We start from the raw sequence: 18,909 nt of genomic DNA, 5'->3' as shown, positions 1-18,909 counted from the left end.
GATTGCAAAGAAATGACGATTTTCATATTCTCAACATAATCCTTTAGCAATCGGATAAAGGGTATAATGCATTTGCAGCAGATGACGTTAAAACGTTAAACGTATCTAACGTGCATAGGAAGCTTAATGCACATAAGCCAGTTTATCGCTGATAGTATTTGATTCCAGAGTAAATTTTATCGACTCCGACGTGAAATATTATTTTTGTCACCGGTGATGACAGGAAAACAGGATGCAAGCGTCTTTAGAGTATGCGGAAAGCGCAAAATGGGTAATCCATGTTAGAGGGTCGTCTAATGAAAATATGATATTACCTTGAATTAGAAACTTCGAAGTAAAGTTTATGCAAAGCCTAATATTATGAAAAATGCGCGAATTTTGCCTTTTGAATGAAAATCGCAAGTTAAAAAACGAGAATTTCGGCAAAGGCAAGTTTTCTTAACTATTTATTTTTACGTTTTTTTTAAATAACGCTAAACTTTTTGAACAGCACAGTCCTTCCGTTACTGGTTACGAACTTTAAGATATGTGACATTGCTGCATCAACAACGATCTTAACTGTAATATATACACATATTTCAATATGCCTCTACACAGTTGTGGTTAATGAAGACGCCTAAAAAACATTCACGAAACTTTGTATTTTCAAACTGCGGTAAAACAGTCGTCAGTCTCGCTGAGTATTAATTAGTTTTCCTAAAAAGTGATCTGCTATGCATAGAAGGAGCTTATGTTATTGTATGTTTACTTTATAAGTAATTCACTACACGCGTCATATCTAATATAATAATTGCTTCCAGTAATTGACACGTATACTTTTTAACGTGGCCAGGATGGTAAAGTAGGAATCACTCGTATGTGGATACGTGTATAGCGAGTACTTCAATTACATTACGAAAGTAATCAATACTGGTAGCGCTTGCTCCACTGCGCGGCGCTAGTGAACTTGTTTCAAAGTGGCAGCGAACGATTTATTTGATTGACAGCTGAACGGCTACTCGTGTGAACTCGAGGAATCAAACCGAACTATTCGCGAATACGGATTTTTTAAAACGAACTAAAGCATTTTTTATTCTTGAATTTGTTAAAATGATGTTTTAATATCATATTTAGCTGATTGGGTAATAGTTGAATTAAAGCGTTTAGTGTATTTTACGCAAACGAACGCTAAAAATTGTCATCGACTTTCCACGCAAAATAAAGGGCGGCGATTCACAACAGTAGTTGTGTAGCTGAATAGCTGTGAAACGTAAAGCGGACAGAGCTGGAAATTCTTTTTGTCGCCTGCCTCGGATGGTTAGAATGTGTCATAGTGATTTGTCGGTGAACAAAGCATCGTGGTTGGTGTGAAACCGGTATTTAGAATCGTAGACATTCGGGCGTCGCTTATTCCCTTTCCTGTCATGCGTTAACAGGCGGTTGAAAGTGTCGGGCCTGCATAAATGCATCTGATGTCTGTACCCTATGTACGGCGTCATTCAGACTAGGAGTCTGATCTTTATGTGATATGTAAATCCCATTTCAACGCCGGCTACGCTTTCATCTTTGCTTCACACCTCGAACACGGACGCCACGCCTACGAATAGAGTCACTCATGAGGAAATTAAGACTTAACTTATACGGTACATGTTTTGAACTCCAATTTTATAACGCGAAAATTATACCTTAGCCTTGGGTGTGCGTACGGTGTAAAAAGTTACTTTTGGGGGGTTGGTATTTACGTCATACTTTAATGGTGATGGAAGTCAAATATTAGGAGTCCCGATTTCCCTTACATAAACACGCGTCGTCCTTCTTTGATGGCGGAGTGCGCCGAAAAAGGGAGAAGCGTCGGCAGCGAAAAACGTGCAATTCGCGGCCGCGAGAAAAAGGGAAAGTGAGACTCTGGTTCGCTACTCGCTATCCATACACCACATCATAATAGACTGGGACACTTGGACTTGGACGCGTGCTGAGCTCGAGTCTTGGTGTTTTAAGGCAGGTGTTTGGAGTGTTTCTATTCAAAGAGGTTTCAGTTTGTGGTTTGTTGTGAGAAGTATGTTTAGCTTAAACTTCAAAAAGTGGAAAGCAACATGGATTGTATATTATAAGTTTTATAATAATACTCAGTGACAGATTGCTTATAATACAGTGAAAGCCTATCCGTTTACTAACCTTTGAACTCAACTTTTCCATAGATTGAAAACGTAAGAACTGTATAGAAAACTTTTGAAAATATAGGTTCGGTTTATAGCATGTTAAAGTGTTGGTGTGGACCTCAGATCTCTGAATGTGTTTGACCGATAGCGAAGACCAAACTAGAAGTTCTTCTCCGTTGGAACATCATTTTAATCTTCCAACACCCATGATTCAAGACTCAATGAAGCCAGGACCCATCTCTCCCCTCCAGGCAGTTATGTCGGCTTATAATCATAGCGGGATGATGCCTTCTCGTCCTGGGAGCGACCTCCCGTTTTTCCCGCCTTCATATCTTCCTAGTTTATCAATGGCACATTGCGCTCCTTCGCTTATGTTCCCAAAAGGCGCGAATTCCATAGCCGGATTGGGATCGGCGTTTGAGCGCAGTTTGTGCGGGGCTCAGGGCCACGATTTGCCGCAGGGCAAACTTCCGGACCCCGATGATAACGAACCGGATGACCCGCAGGTCGATCTCGATAACATGGAACTGTGGGAGCAATTTCACCGACGTGGAACTGAAATGGTGATCACCAAAACCGGACGGTAAGTCAAATACTTATTGCCATATTTCCTTTAAATCTCAAACGCCCTCGAAAGTGCATGTCAAATAGCGGCGTTGGTTTATCACTCCGGTTATTTTCCAAATTAAATCTTTCATAAGAATAAGGTTTAAGTACACCGTCGGTGCCAGCAAAGGGAATATGAGCAAACAAAATAAGGCAAACTACAGTGGCGGAAGCCTCCAGATTGTTAGTTAGAGTGCGGGAAGGTGCGCATACAATACCCTCTATGACGTAGGTGTCATCCCTGCTGAATGTGGTAGCAATATCACGCACTGGTATAGATAAGGCATAACACCTGTCTTTTCCTATGCGGGGAAGGTTCTGATTAATTTCAAAGTGGACGACGTCCGAATAAATACGAGTACAGCTGTGTTCATACGCCATAATATTGCTAATATCCTTGCGTAGTTTGTTCAGCTTGTTACAAAATTTCGACGTGCCCTAAGCACTGTTACGTCAATTGTGGTTAAAAATAACTTGTACTACGGGCACTATACTACGAACTGCGCCATATTTTGTAATCTTTAAGTCTAGAACAGCTTAATGTGAAACTAATCGATAGTTCGTAGAACGGCACCGAGAAGCCGGCGCCATTTTGTAATTTGACTTCGGGAGTATTTTTCTTCGTCCCCGAAATTTATTAAGACGTCTCGGGCAGGTCACTACAGCTGCGATTAAACGCACTTGCGTATTTAATTATTACTTAATGGTGTACGACAGAATAGTAGTTTAAATGTTTTATACAAAAATACACAATTACATACAAGCCAAAACTCAATAACAAATGTAAACAAAAGCCCTCCGACTAAAAGTGTATTTGCTTTTCGATATTGGATCTAAATTACTTGAAATAAAACAAATCAACAAACGCTAGAAAGTGTTCGCTTTGTTCAATGTAACCTAACCCACGGTCTAACCAGACTATCTAGTGGTAGAGACAGTTACATAAGGCGTGCCCAACTATTTTGTTATTTAATCCACGTAGTTGATTTAACGATAACGAGTGAATCTAACCGCGTATCCCCAATTTAACGTTATCTTCTAATTTAGATTTATAAGTAACGACCGAGCCCCGGTTTTTAACGCTAATGTAAAATAATAAGTCCACTCAAAGCTTAAAACGTGATGGACTGTTTTGTATACCATACTTTTAGGAGGTATATGCCCTATTAGTAGCGTTTACACGCAGCAGGAATATGGTGGACGATATGTATGATAAAGCAGTGCAAGTTGAAATCAGAGCCGTAACACATCCGCGCCATTTTGAATTTTACCTTGTACTTTTATATAGAGTTTCAATTACAAACAACCTTACAATAATTATCGCTTCTAAAATAGAATCTAAAAAATTTTGATGCTCTAATCTCGCCGGGCGGTATTGATTAGGTAGCCTTGTGTTTTAACATAAAGTGAAATGTACGGTCGCGGTTTGAGCATACGTTGCAAGAGTGGCAAATTGACCGTCTGGTGACGTCACTGTTTCTAATGGTTTGCTAATTACAATGTCGCAAAGACAGAATTTAATGAGTGCGTTTCCTATAATTATGAGACAAGGTATACACCTACGCTTAAGGTAATTGCACACCGCTTTTGCCCATTACCTACACAGTAGGATACCAGCGAGCGTATACGTAACGTACTGCGCTTACACTGTGTATTAATTCGCCACGCGCGAATATACTTCGCCGATATTGTAAACATACATCAGTCTGACCGACACGGCAATAAACGAACGCATTAGATTAATTGGCAACAATTAAACATAGAAATCACATGTTCTCCTGACCTGAATCGTTGTGGATGTAAGCGAGTACTTGTTTCTTATACAACGGTCGCAGTTTGCTATCGAATGTAACGCGGAACCGCAAAATGTACACAACACTTCAAACCGCAAACGAAACAAACTTTATTTTGTGCCCAATGTGGTCTAAACGTCCCAAGACACAACATTAGAATCTAAACAAAACAGAAATCATTATTTAAACACCATTCATAAGCACACTTTATTCGCATTAATTTTACAAGACAGTTTAAAAATTTTAGTTTTTCCTCGTGGGCTGGAATTTCCCTATACGATTGCGGTTTAATAATTGTCAGCCATCTTTCGGTGTTATCAATTTTGCATTGCTGGTGGAAATCCAGACATTCTTTAAACTTAAGGGACCTGAGGCGGGGTATAGTAACTATTGGATGATCGAGACGTTATTTGCTTGCTTGCCGAGTTGGGCCATCACCCCCCGGGCCACAGTTCGTTGTTAGCAGCTTGATTGTATAGCGGGAATTACTTGTTTGATTTGACACTCATGCTTTTGTCGCTCGACGAAGTGAGGCGCCGCTCGGTCGGAGAGGGCGGGAAGAAACACGACGCAATTTAAAGGCGATAAAAAGGTGTTATTTTAATTTCGTACGCCTTTTGTTTTCGCTCAGCAAATTAATACGAGTGCTGAATGGGATCGTTAGTTCACGCCTTAGAACCGGCGATCAGGTAAAATTATTTGCTATTACTCCGCACTGTTGATTTTACTTTGGTAAATCAATCATATTCTCACAGCTTAAGTATAATTGGGACATTGTGGTCGCTGTTAAGTGCTTGCGTACAGGTGGGTGGAAAAACATACAAGGCTATTAAAATAACACGGGAGTGGGAAAATATTTACATGTCGATTAATAGGAACATGTGTGTAGGTGTGTAATAGTTTAATTCGTAAAACGGCCGCTATAAATCAGTTTTTGAATTTTCTGGCAGATTTGAACATTTTAAAAATTCGCCTAAATATTGAAGCGAAGAAAATTCTCAACTTAATCTTCTTATCGTGTCCATTTTATATCGGAACTATATACAAGCTTAATCGAGCCGGAAATTTATAGATGATAGGTTGCATTCATCCATCATCTCATGTTGTCCAGCGTATGACTGTATGGCACGCAGTGTGGCTTCATAAAGAGGGATTGTGTTCGGATTTTTAATCGTTAATTATAATGCCTAGGGATAGCAGTAAACCTTGGCAGCGATTGACGTTTCAATGACCTCGGTAAAAACAAACATTATCGCATTGCCCGTCTATAAGCCAGAGATTAAGCCCACCGCAACTTTCAAGTGAGCAACCTCGGCGCTCGGGTTATGGAGTCTTTGTTTGTATTCTTACACAGCGGCTAAGCGTGAATTTTGATACCAAAGTAACCATCCATCAAACATAATTAGCGCAGTTCGGGACCCAATAGCAGCGTCGTCGGCTTGCAATCGCTCATGTAGACGCTTATCTTCGACATCTATTTATTTACCGAATTCCCGTCGATGCCTGTCGCCCTGTAATAGCCGCTCACGCGCCGCCGCTTCACCACCAAGCAAAGGCCTGTTTCCCATTCGAGTCGCCCGGCAGTCGCTAAAGGCGACGGATTTCGCAAGTCCGGGGTGCGATTATGTTCGTTTATCGGTCGCTAATAGCCGCCGCCCGCCATCTCGTAATCTTACTGACGCCAATTCGTTAATCGACGGCGCTCGCTCTTGTTTGGGTTCGAAACAGCAGATCGGGTCGTTCGACGACTACTCTTGTTTATAATTCAAGCGTTCAAAGCGAATGGTTAAGCTTACCAGGCACGCTGTATTAAAGCCACGTGGGTTTATGCCTATGATATTAAACAGGCATTGACCCAACATAAAAGACGCCTAAGTGTTACTTAAATATAAAAGAATAATTTTTGCGGGTACCACCATTTTAAAACGGCCACTTATAGTTATTTTAAAATTGAATCGTTACCACAATGTGCCCGTGTATTTTCACAATATGGCTCTTGTTTTATTTTAAACACACATGCAGTAATATACCGACACGGTTCTAAGCTGATAAAACGCAACCAGCGATAACTTAAAAGTTAAAGTGAGAACACGCCACCGGTAAATTACAATGTTATGCCTACTACAACTTATTGTGGTGTAACTAAACGAACGCCATTTCCTAAATCTCTCAGATCTCGGTGTGAAAAGATATGTTAGGCGGAAAAATAGACAAGGGAATAATTCGTGTAAATTAGACTAGTTCCTAATTCACATGGCGTATGGTTGAATTGTATAATCTCCTTTCTTTCCGGGGTAAGTCGTTCACTTGCGAATACGAAACATCTGTCCATGTATACTATAGTTCTAACTGTCAATTATAACATGCACATTGTGAATGTATGGCGTATTGGAAGGCGACCTTACACTAATACCACCGCCTTACAGGAACTACTGGTAATAGAGTCGTTTTAAATTGCACCTTTCGTTGTATAATGTGTGGAATATCCTGACACTCACAATGCGCTATTTTCTCACGTACCAGTGCTGTACAAATCTAAGTAAAATGTAAAACTCAAACGTGGGAATGGCTGTACTACAATACATAGTTGCAAGTTAGGATAGAAGTCTGTTATATGTTTTACTGTGGGGTAAGACGGGACACAGTGAACACTTAAAACCTATATTTCCGAATCATGTTTTAAATAATTAACAACGCCTTTTTTAGTCCTGGGGTTATGGATATATATTTCTGTAAATAATCGTTATTTACTACTAAATGTAAGGAAAAATAAGAACAAAAACACGACCCATCTTGCCCCACCCTACTATGTTAAAAAAACGATTAAAATCTGGAGTTTAAATTGTATTTGTCGCTTAAAAACAGCAAAGCTAACCTAATGCCCGTGTGATAAAAGGGATATCACACGGTCTATATTTGTATTTGTGTGTGAGTGACCTTGTCGGTCATGTTGGCCGTTTTAACGGATCAGGTGACAAGGCCATGTCTGTGACGTAACAAAGACCACACCTGACGACATAGTGGTCATTTAAGTGGACAAAAAATTCTCAGAAGGCTGCGATTTAGTATTAGTTTTTTTTTACTTAAAAACGCAAATGTGCTATTATTTTGGGGAAGTGATAAAGTATATTCAATTGGCGTCGTTGGCTATATATGCGTGGTGGTTAGTAAATCTTACTCGGCGGTCGTCAGTTTGCATTTGTCATTAGTTAATCGTCATTACAGCGCTCACATATGTGCATATGGGCTAAGCACCATCATACAAATTGTTCACCGGACGCTGCGTCTCCCGAGAGTTGACGCAATAACGTGCTAACGGCAGACCCGATCGGCCGATATAGCTATTGCAAGTTAAGCGATAAATCCACACAAATGAAACGTCTATCCCACGCCGAACAGTGTCGGAAAATCCATTTAACGACCGTTACAAGCCGTCGGGCACGCAATGTCCGTTTAAAACTTGGCTCTTATGTGCTGGAGATATCCTATGGGAAACGTTAGAAGTGACAAGTGGAAATGAATTTGTTAACGACTTGGGTTTCTGATTGGAGAAGTCACATATCATAATTTTGCGGCCGTTCTGGCACTATAAAGATTAATAAGTTTGAATTATTACCCCCTTTCTCCGAAATAACGGAAGCATATGTTTGATTTAAAATGTGACCCATAGAACAAAAAGCTAATAGTATTAATTTGTGTAGCTGTCAGATTCCCTATTTACACACCTATATTAGTATGGGTGGCGAAATTGGTAAACCAAGATTATTAAAACTTTCCTGAAACAGGAAGTAACATGTGTGGGTATGTGACGTCATAGCGGATATTCTTTCGTCACAATAAAGTGACCAGGAAATGGACTTACCGCTAACACGGTCGATAAACAAAATTAGGAAAGGCGGCTTACCGTTTACATCTGACGCTAGCTGGCTGGCAGGCTTTCGTATACAACAAGTGGCGGTGGTATGAGCAGTGTACGTCTGCTCGTCGTGTCTTCTGTGAAATTGGTTTGTTCCGGTGATCTGCTTAACACAGGGATGTCCTTTATCGGCCGTGCTCTATATCGTTGCACCATCTCGCCGCCGCTTGGCGATAATATCGTCTGGGTAGCAAAACTCTGCGGAAAAAAAACAATTTTCGGTTAGGGCTCATAATTTCGGCAAAACCACCCAAAACGAAGAAACCGCATGCCTTCTGCAACAGGTAGTATGCGAAGTGTCAAAGTGACGTATTGCTTCCTAACTTTGAAGGGTGGTAACCTCGACTAAAACGTTTTAATGTTAAATCCGTGAGAATTTTGACTGGAAAAGTTCATTCAAAAAGAGGCAGGCGTCAAGATTGCATCGATTAAATGTAATCCAGTTCTCCTGGCGTTAAAAAAGCTATAAAATTTAACTGCGATTTATAAATAATATATGTCACGATAAATTTCGAGTCTTGAGCTGAAGTTGTAAAATTAAAATGTATTGTTTATGTGACAAGCCGGCGAAAGATCAGCCGCCAATCTTCGTGTCGTGCCCGTGTAAATGTTCGCTTAATAAAGCACCGACCAACGCTTAGCGGTGACCGAAATTGCTCAATTAAAGACAAATTGGGGAAATTTAAACACGTCTCCCGAATAACAAACGACTTATAAAAGTGAAAATTGTCGAACTTATATAAGCAATATCGTTATTCAGTTTTCCGCTCTAATATATAAAAGTCCAAAAACCCGCGTTTTTAAAGCATATATGGCCACGGTACTGCCCGTTGTCACGTGACTTCCAAATTAGGTACGGTCGTCGTATAATTTGGAAGTTTTTCAGTTTGGTCCACTTCCAATGCTCCCTTCTAATAATTGGCAGGAAACCATAAGCACAGTGGACGTTAAGTTCCAGCACCCCCGTGTGCTTTGTATAGCCACTGTTATTGACACCGCTCGTGCCATTTCGATGTAAAGTAGCGACACACCAGTTGAACCACAGCGGCCAAAAACATTTGTCACTTAAGTGAGCATTTCCGATTTTTTTCGCCCTGGTGTTATCGTACGTAAGCGAGAAAACATGAGAATATAGCGTGAACGCCAGGAAACAGCAGTCGGCTTGTTTACGCGCTCATTTTTTCCTATTTACATCACCGCGTATCCGGCAACTGTAGGTTTACAACTAATCAACGCGGAAAAGCGAAAACAACGTTAAAATTGTTCGGTAACACCGGTAAAATAGTAACAATAAATTCCGTCAGTAATCTAAACTCTAACTAGCCGTCGGCGTAAACTATGTCTTAAATCAAGCTTGGATTAGCCAATGCCGATGCATCATTGCTCATTTGTTTAATAGGCTTCGTGTTACGACTTCAGGATTAAGACCATAGGTTCAACAAACATAAAACCGTGCTGAATAAACTTCTTTAATCTTTTGAGTATTTTTTCGTGTGGTGGCTTCTGCTGGTATACAAGAAATAGTAATTAGTAGCATGGTTGTTCCGCAATGCCCAATTATTGATTAATACGCGCGTGTCCATTGTATGGCTAAATTAGACCGCTCTTCTGAACAAATACGACGTTTTGAGCCGAATTGTAATCTCCCATTTGTAATATACGACTGTGGCGGAGAAAGGGCCTCCCGTTGTGACTGTAATAAATCAGCACGGTAAACAAACACCGTTCTAATAACTTTTCCTTTGTTTGGTTGCCGTACAATCCGACTTTGCAATTAAGGCGAGAGCTGGAGCGCAAGATTACGACTTGGGATTAGAAACTGTTTGAATACGAGTGAAATTAAGAAGCCAAAAAGCTTGGCAAAAAGTTAGGGCTGCCATTTATCCGCCGCAGCTACACGTGGCACGTACAGCTTGCCATGCAAATTTGACACGTCGCGGTTTATGAATCCGCTAAATAACAGACTTGTCATTTTTTCACATGATCCCGACAGTGAATATCCATTAGAATCCTTTAGGAGAGAGCGATTAAGCCAAACGCGCTTATTTAGCCAACCCGGTAACGCGTTCTGGCCTGACAGATCATGGATTCGAGGTCCTGTGGGAAAAGCGGGGGGCTGCGTTACTAAGCGATTCCGGACTGCGAAATTGTTTCACCCCGGCAGATTTTCGTTGCGAAGTGGCATTCTTGTCAGCCGGTTAATCAGTAGACATAATCCGGGCCAAGCAAACCCGATTAACGCTTCGGCATTGTCTCTGCGGGGCACGCCGGGGAAGCCTGTTTGTTTTACTCCCACAACTCGCCACATCTAGGAACCAAACGATCGGGATATGTCAGTAAAATCAAGTAATCGGTTTGTCGCCCTGTCAGACTGCTGCCTACAGCCGATAATCTTACAGCACGCTGTGGGGAACAGCAGCACATCGCGTACCACGCTTGATTAAAACAACAGATTATGCTCCGCTTTTCTCTCTTATCTATTAATCGCTATGTTTGAACATTTGTTTTGGGGTCTTCACTCTGTTTAAACCGACGTTCTCACGCAGACGAATGTTCCCATCGTTCAAAGTTAAAGTGAGCGGATTGAGCAAAACTGCCAAGTACATTATGCTCATGGACATCGTGTCGGCCGACGACTGCCGCTACAAGTTCCACAACTCTAGATGGATGGTAGCAGGGAAGGCGGACCCCGAGCTCCCCAAAAGGATGTACATCCACCCAGACTCCCCGGCAACAGGGGAGCAATGGATGAACCGACCAGGAGTGTCGTTCCACAAGCTCAAGCTCACCAACAATATCGCGGATCCTCATGGCCATGTAAGTTCCCAAGTTTAATGCACACTTCATAACTATTACCCGCCATTTTGTTTTGTGAGTTCACCGAATATGAAGACCCCTTTATTACTTTTGCCATGATTTGCCTAACGCGCGCTGACTGCCCACTTATACCAATTAGCCGTCGAATCACCGCCTTGATTAAATAAGGCCATTTTAGCCACAAAGTGAGCTCCAGTTAGCGCTCCTTCAATTCAATTATTGGCTACACAGTTCGGAGCTAAAAGTGGTTAACACGCCCAAAAGACCTAAAATTGGGGCCCGTGCAAAACCCGGGGTCCGAATCATGTTGACAGAATAAGATAAGCAAGCGTAGCAGGCCCTGACGTCACTGCAGCAACGAGCCTTACCGTTATCATAGCCCGATCTGAGTCGACCATGCGAATCAAATTACGCGCTTATTTTATAAGGCGTCGATACGGCGCGTTCGTAACCCCAACAACATACGCGGTCTTTGGTTCTCTGCTAAATAGTAACGAACCAAACAGGCCTGTTATTCAAATACCAGCCAAGGGATATCTGGCCTGGGTTGTAAAGTTGCAGCCTCGACGATATTTTAGTTGGAGGCCAGTGCAGCAAATTAAGAACTGGGGTCCGGTTTCGAGGTTTTCCTCCCTTGACCGGATATGCCCTTCAGTGTCCAGACATTGCTCTAAACCCTCAGTATCGGTATATAAAAGCTAGAGAGCTTTAACGTTCGTTGGGCGCCTAACTCCCCAGCCGGCTGTACCAGCGATCTTCCAGTCGTGTACATAGTGCTTTGGACGCGTTACCAGACATGCCTCCCTTGATATATCCATGCTGAGTTTTACAGCGTTATATTCAGTGCCATAACCCGAGTTTGAAAGGGACATAATTCGTCAAAGCGTTCTTGTGGCCGGTTAGGCCCATACTAAGGTCAGCTTGGCGCCATGAACAGTTAGCAGCCAGCAGGGGTCCATAGGGAGAAAGAGGCTTAACGTACGGTTCTGTGTTAGACGCCTTAGAGATGCCGGCGTCTCAGCACGTGTTAGAAGATATTTATTAACAAATTTGATTTACATCAATGGCACGGTTAATTGTCTGCTTCTCACAGATTGTGCAGTTAACCCCGAACGTAGTTTATTAACCTAATGGAAAGTTCGCTCTCCCGGGCTTTGGAGCGTCGGCTTTTTTTTAACTCCTAGCTTTTATTTGCAGACCATTTTGAACTCAATGCACAAGTACCAGCCACGCTTCCACGTTGTGAGGTGTGGGGACCTTGCGAAGCTTCCGTACTGTGCGTTCAGGACGTACGTGTTCAAGGAGATGCAGTTCATCGCAGTGACAGCATACCAGAACGAGAAGGTGACCGTCAAGTTACTTATTACGCCTACCGTGCGATTTTAAGTCGTTTTGCCTCCTTATCAACAGTCAGAACAATTCTGGCCGCCGTGGTATCTTAACACTGGCGACTCTAACTCTGTAGGAGTCACGACTGCCACTTACAAAGGCGCCTATGTTTGATCCCACCCGATAGTGAGATGTTATGTAAGCATCTTTAGAATCCCAGCTATTACGTTCGTGTGGGAAGAAGTCCTACTGTCCAAGACGTGTTTATACGCCAGGCGTCATGTGCTTGAAACTTACAAGTAGAGAGTTAACGCTTTCACTGCGAATACGACACACGTCTTTGTCGACTTAGGAAACATTCTATGAATTGTTTGAAGTGCTAGGGTGGCGGCGACGTTTACACTCTCCTAGATCAAAGCAACGTCGTGTTAGCGCCTTGAGCCTTATGATCTCATAATGGCTATGAAAACATAGATATCAGATACTAAGTTTAATAAGCGGGGAGTCGAAACCGAAATCGGAAAATCTTGTTACATTCGCTTGTATTGAGACTTTTGAAGTACCGGCGAGTGGGGATGGCTCATTTCTGAAATTCTTTTTTTTGCGTTGGAAATGAAACTGAAACAAACTACACGCTCGAGGTGGCTCAAAACCATTACAAAAGCTGTGCTAGCACGTCGCCTGCGCTTTGTAGACAGCCAGCATACTTGACCAAGGGTGCGATTGCGAATCAAAACAAACAGATAAGATGGTAGGAGCGGTCGTTCAATTTGTTTTAGCCTTCATTCTCCTCTGTGAGTTGAATTCAACGACACGCACTTCTCGGGAACTTAGCTTTAATGTACAGTGTCCCACACCTGGCGCAATACATGTGTTATGACACGCACTATCGCCTAGTTTCTGAAATCTCGCCAGACAAGACGTTGCAATTTCCCCGGCCAGAAAACATGGACAATGTGTTCAAACACAAACATTTCCTGTAAACCACTCAAAAAGCCCTTAAAATGACGCCTGAAATAGGCATAGGAATTTAAACGTTATAATGTGTGGACAGACAGGGTAGTTAAATACGTTACAAAGTTCATTTGCCACCCAGCACAGTATTGTACTTTATGACACTTAGTGGGACTAGTTATAAAATAAAACGGTTTATTCTCTGACACGTAAGTGTTAATCTATAAGCAATGTGACAAGAACAAATAACACGAAGGGGCGAAATCTAACGCTAGATCAACTGCGTGGCTTTCACATCTTTGGTGGTCGAGTAATACATAGCACTAAACCGAAACAATTATTTTTCGTCGACTACCGTAATCCCCATTCCCCCGAAGTCCTGGGAAGAAGGAACTGCAAATCGGCGATGGATTAACGGCGTCAGATCGTCGCCAACCCCAAGCGCTACCATCGCATCTGTCTCTGTCGTTACAGATAAGCAGACACCCTGTGTACCTTCGCAGGTATATTGTAGATCGGGAATATTTTCTCACTCGGCCGCCGCCCTCTGTTGCTTTTCCCGCGGAGACAGACCGGCGCCGCTCGATCACGCCCCGTGCGTTAATCCATCGTTTAAAGCGCAGCAAATCTGTCAGATTTAACACAAGGACAATAAGGACACGTTGTCTTAGTTTTTTCAGCAGTATTTTAATATCGAATCCCATTATAAGAAAATTAGGTTCACGCTCAGTACCCCCCATATATATAATGGTTACCACTTACAAGTTAATCCACAAACCTCACGTTGATACCATTATCTGGTTAAGTGGTTTTACTATCCATATAACTACACACCCCTTAACCCTGGTATTGGATCATTGGTTTAATTTTGTTGTTTATTCCAGATTACCCAGCTGAAAATCGACCACAACCCCTTCGCAAAGGGATTTCGAGACTCAGGGAGCGGAAAACGTGAAAAAAGGTGATTAAAACTAACATTGGATAACCAGAATAAATTTACAATCACAATCTTTGAATATAGTACAAAATTCACCACTAAATTTACAATAAAATCAAATATTAAATTACAAATACACATCCTCTATAACAGCAATGTAATAGCAGAAGTATTTTCCATACAACCCAATACGATTTACAATACCAACATATAAAACTTGCCACAAAAATTAACGAGTTCTTTCGCCAGAAGACAACACTTCCACTTGCAACAGCAAATGGTTGGCAACCACAAGGAGGCAGCAAGCAACCCAACTCGTCAAACAAGTGTGTACTCCAACTCTGAACGATCAGGTACGAATATTTATGTGTACAGTTTATATGCGTCTTGTTTGCGGTTAAAACATTGTTTGTTTATTTTAAATTTAATAAAAAAATTTTTTAAATATTTTTTAATATAATTTTGTAAAAGTTAAATTTTAGCTCGTTTTAGTTTAAGAATTTTATGACTTGCATTTTAAGTGCATGGTAAAAAATAAAGACAATATCAAGGCCTACTTGTTAAGACTGTATTTACTCAGCACACATGTGAAGTTTACATTTAAACTTCTAACAGCATTAATTAGCAAACAATCTCTCGCAGAGTGCAACGTGTCCACCGATGACGACACACGTCCCAATAACAGTGGCGGAAGTACGTCATCCGTGACGTCACCAACCAGGCTCGAGAAGCGAGCAACGGATTACAGTGAGACGATCATTGGTGAGAGCTCATCAAAAAAATCACGAACCTCAATCACGGAAGACGATAATATGAGCAACGATGAAAAATCGAAGAACGAAGTCTTCAGACGCGAAACCTTAACATCGCCGTTAAAGAAAACTCCAGAAGCTGCTTCCCACAGAAGATCACCCCATTCGCCCATCAAACCGAGGGTGAAAGATTCTCCAGTGACGTCATCGAGTACACTGACGTCACCCATCCCGATTCACCCTGGGTTAACAGGCTTGGGAGGTTACCCAAACGCATTCATGCCCCATTTATCCGGTGCTGCAGCTGCGGCTTACCCATTCCTACACCCGAGCCAGATGAGTGCTCTCACAGCCGCTATGTCAGCAGGTGGAGCAAGCAACCCTTACTCTCATCTCGGTTCTGCATTCAACCCAGCCTTACTACAAGCTGTGGTAAACGCAGGTGGAATGTCATCGCTCCACCGACCCTCCGCTCAGAACCCCGGATCCCAGCTCCTTGCAGGATTAGGAGCGCCATCCACATCTCAACCTTTCTCATCACTGTTCACCAACTCTCCTCCGCTCTCCGCGTTCAATCCATACGCAAACTTCTTCCCGTACGGATCCGCAGCCGCAGCAGCAGCTCTTGGGTTTCCATCTCCAGCAGCAGGGGCGTCTTCTTCATCTTTACCCGGGGGAAGAGTGGACGGGTCCTCCGGAAGACCTATGTCGCCCATGTCCCTCGCTAACCGGTTGTACCGCCAGTCAAACCACCAGCAACATTCCTTCAACAAAAGCTTCACCGATCCATCTTCACCGCCTCTTCACATTCCGGGAGTTCTTCCATCTTCCTCACCGAGGGTGGGCACCAGTTATTCGAACAGTGCGAAAAATTCTCGGTTCTCCCCATACGCAATGCCCTTCTTCGGCTTCCATCCTTTCAGATCCGGTCCGGGCACCGAATCCTCGGAAAACCGCTTTGACTTCTCGCACCATCCTCGCCCACAGCCATCCGAATCCTCTGAGCCGAGTCAAAGAAGAAGATCCGGTTCAGGATCACCAATTTCATCCTCTTCGTCTCCGGCTCCCCGAGTCCGAACCATATCCGAGTCTTCGGACGGGATGAAACCAGAGCCATGCCGAAGATCATCGAACACCTACCCGAGTCCTACCATTGGCACCGCTGTGCAGGAATTAAGAAACATGGAAAATTTAGTTTCTGGTTTGGACAAAACAAGACGTCATTCCGAGGAGTTAAGAGTAAACAAAGCATAACACAAACGAGCGGCTGATAATGCACAAGGTTTGTTTTGTATCTTGCTACTATTAGCTCCCATAGTTTACCATTCAAGCTGTTAAGCACAACGCAATACCTCAAAGTGTGCATTTAAACTTTGGGGCGAAAAGTTGTTCAATAATTTAACTTCAAATACTTTTTCTTACATAATAGAAATCTTTTACAATAACATTACACGAATCATTTTAAATTGGATGAGACACAAAAATGTAACTTAAACACAGATTTGTAAACTTGGTACACAAAGACTGAATATTTCTGATTCTATGTTATATCCTTTATACCTCATTTTGCCCCGATTACGTACTGTGTGTAAAACGTACAGTCGTTGCCGCTGAACAACACAGACCCCGAACATTGCTTTTTCTACAACTTTTTGTTTCAAACCGTAATTCGTGCTCAACGTGCGTGGATTCACATGTTCCCCTATATATGTCGTAAGCAGCACATTTTTATATTCCTATCTGAACACGCTGTAGTAACATCACTATTTTCATATTCTTGTTATTAACGTTTATTCCTGTTGTGATCGTGGCCGTTATTTATATCTTTCTTGTTGCGAACCTTACTGGATTTTAAGACAAGTTATGTAGAATGAATGTGAGGCGATTTAATTGCCTTTTTAAATTTAGGTAGCGATTTAGAAATGTGGAAATGTGTTTAGAGATAGTTCGTGCAATTTAAGAGCATTGGGATTATAGATATTTTGCTTTTAGCTTATTCGTCTTGTGCAGTAAAGGTTTATTTCGCTCTTCTTCCATTACAAAGCAATACATGAAAAATACAACAAAAAAAGTTTGTTTTCGTTTTGGGAGACTGAAAGTCAAGGTCTTACCCAAATACCCAGCAATTTTCAGCCTAACCGAGCCAAGCTAGTACAGTAATCCAACCCTGGCCATTTTGTTGCATTTCTAGTCCAAAGTGGAGCGTATTTCTCCACGTCAGAAAACTCGAGGGAAATTTTAAAACAGCCTAATGATTACCGAGCAGGGTCTAACTGAAACGAACACGAGATAACTCAAAGAGATCGTCTAAGCGATATGATTACGTATTAGTGGCCTACCCTCCCATAGGCGCCTGGTCGTTGTATACGGCGCCAGTCCGTCTTTATTTTAACTAACCACTAACAAAGTGATTATCTTTTGCTCCGAAGTCGTACCGCCTGTCTTTGTATTAGCAAGCTACCGAAAATAAATGTTTACGTTGGAAAGATCGGGTTGAAACAGATTGAAATTCGAACCCTTTATTCCGATTAACCAAAGTACACAAACTCTTAGCCATGTTGAAATTGTACCAGGGAACATAATACGTCTCTATAGTACTCTGTTTTAATTACAGAAATTCGTTTAGAATTTTAGTGAGTTAGTTCAAGTATATTTAAATCGTTTACAAAAGTTTATTGTTCCAGTTCACCATATATATGGTGTATGTGAAATGGTCCAACTGTTTATTTTTTGTCATACCGTTTAGTAGTAAACACAGAGTATTTTAAAGGCTATATAACCATACCCGCACCACTATTAAAAAGTGTTGTTAGTTCTTAAACACAGGATTAGGAAATATAAAACAATGCGTGTATCCATCTTACCCCATGAAACTATATTTTTTATTTAACTAATTAGAATATCAAAAAATATTGTGACGAATTAAAAAAATCCAATTATAGAACTGACACACAATTTTAATTAAATTTCCCCCTTTCAACACGGGTAGGTGTGAGCAGTACTCATGATTGTGTTTCTAACGCTTTGACATGAAATCATATTCTAGCATTATTTTACATGGCAGAAAATAAAGGCCTTACTGAAATATTTATAAGCCTCTGTCGCATTTGACGTTTCATTAACATCTGAATTTAATTAAATGCCCTTGTGGTTTCCCATGCGTTTCATTATCACCTACATAACATATTGCTGGATGGTATAAACTAGGAAATTTTTTCCAACCCACAAAATAATCAAATTTTCAAAATTACTGAAATTGTAAATAAAGAAAAGACTGTTTAATTGTGAAGAATTGTTTATATTTGATATTAATTTTCGCGAAAATTTATTGTTTCCTCAAGTTTAGATGCAGCGAAAAGATAAAAGGGCCCTGCTATATTTACATCAATACACTCATTAATTAAATGCCATTCATCGTGTGGGAAGAGCCAAAGTGCTATATTTATGTATTGCTTAATAATTGCTTGATTAGATCGGCCAGCTTAGAGGAAGATTGACAGCTAGCTGCAGTATTAGTAGGACGCCATTGTACCAGTAGCAACCGACGGGCACGAGGCAATTTCCGCCAAGTGCTAGGGTATGGGTCGTCAAGGGTTCTTCGGGGCCATTTTGAGCTTGTTCAATGGCAGACTACTGGCGCCTAAGGTGTCAGGCGTAACACTATTAC

The 18,909-nt window shown here is 41.6% G+C and overlaps 1 protein-coding gene and 1 pseudogene across 5 annotated transcripts in view; one reads left to right on the top strand and one right to left on the bottom strand.

The window, feature by feature from the left end:
- The window catches only part of LOC149737074 (uncharacterized), a 44,152-nt gene that overhangs the window by 17,482 nt on the left and 7,761 nt on the right, over nucleotides 1–18,909 (bottom strand). For 3 of the 4 annotated variants that reach the window (XM_089877064.1, XM_089877062.1, XM_089877063.1), the window contains exon 2: nucleotides 8,442–8,651. The gene's annotated coding sequence lies outside the window, so the exon portion shown is untranslated. Of the gene's footprint in view, nucleotides 1–8,441; nucleotides 11,001–18,909 lie in introns of those variants that run through there. The other variant, XM_089877065.1, reaches the window with a different exon arrangement.
- LOC149737075 (uncharacterized) lies at nucleotides 1,981–17,117 on the top strand (annotated as a pseudogene). Its single transcript, XR_016384941.1, has 6 exons — nucleotides 1,981–2,721; nucleotides 11,000–11,270; nucleotides 12,468–12,614; nucleotides 14,438–14,514; nucleotides 14,743–14,843; nucleotides 15,133–17,117. The product of XR_016384941.1 is annotated as an uncharacterized LOC149737075 (transcript).

Source organism: Ciona robusta, chromosome 4, assembly GCF_009617815.1.
Source record: "Ciona robusta chromosome 4, ASM961781v2".
Classification (NCBI taxonomy): Eukaryota; Metazoa; Chordata; class Ascidiacea; order Phlebobranchia; family Cionidae; genus Ciona; species Ciona robusta.
Note: the sequence above shows the minus strand (reverse complement) of the source record. Positions and strands in the feature narration are given on the sequence as shown.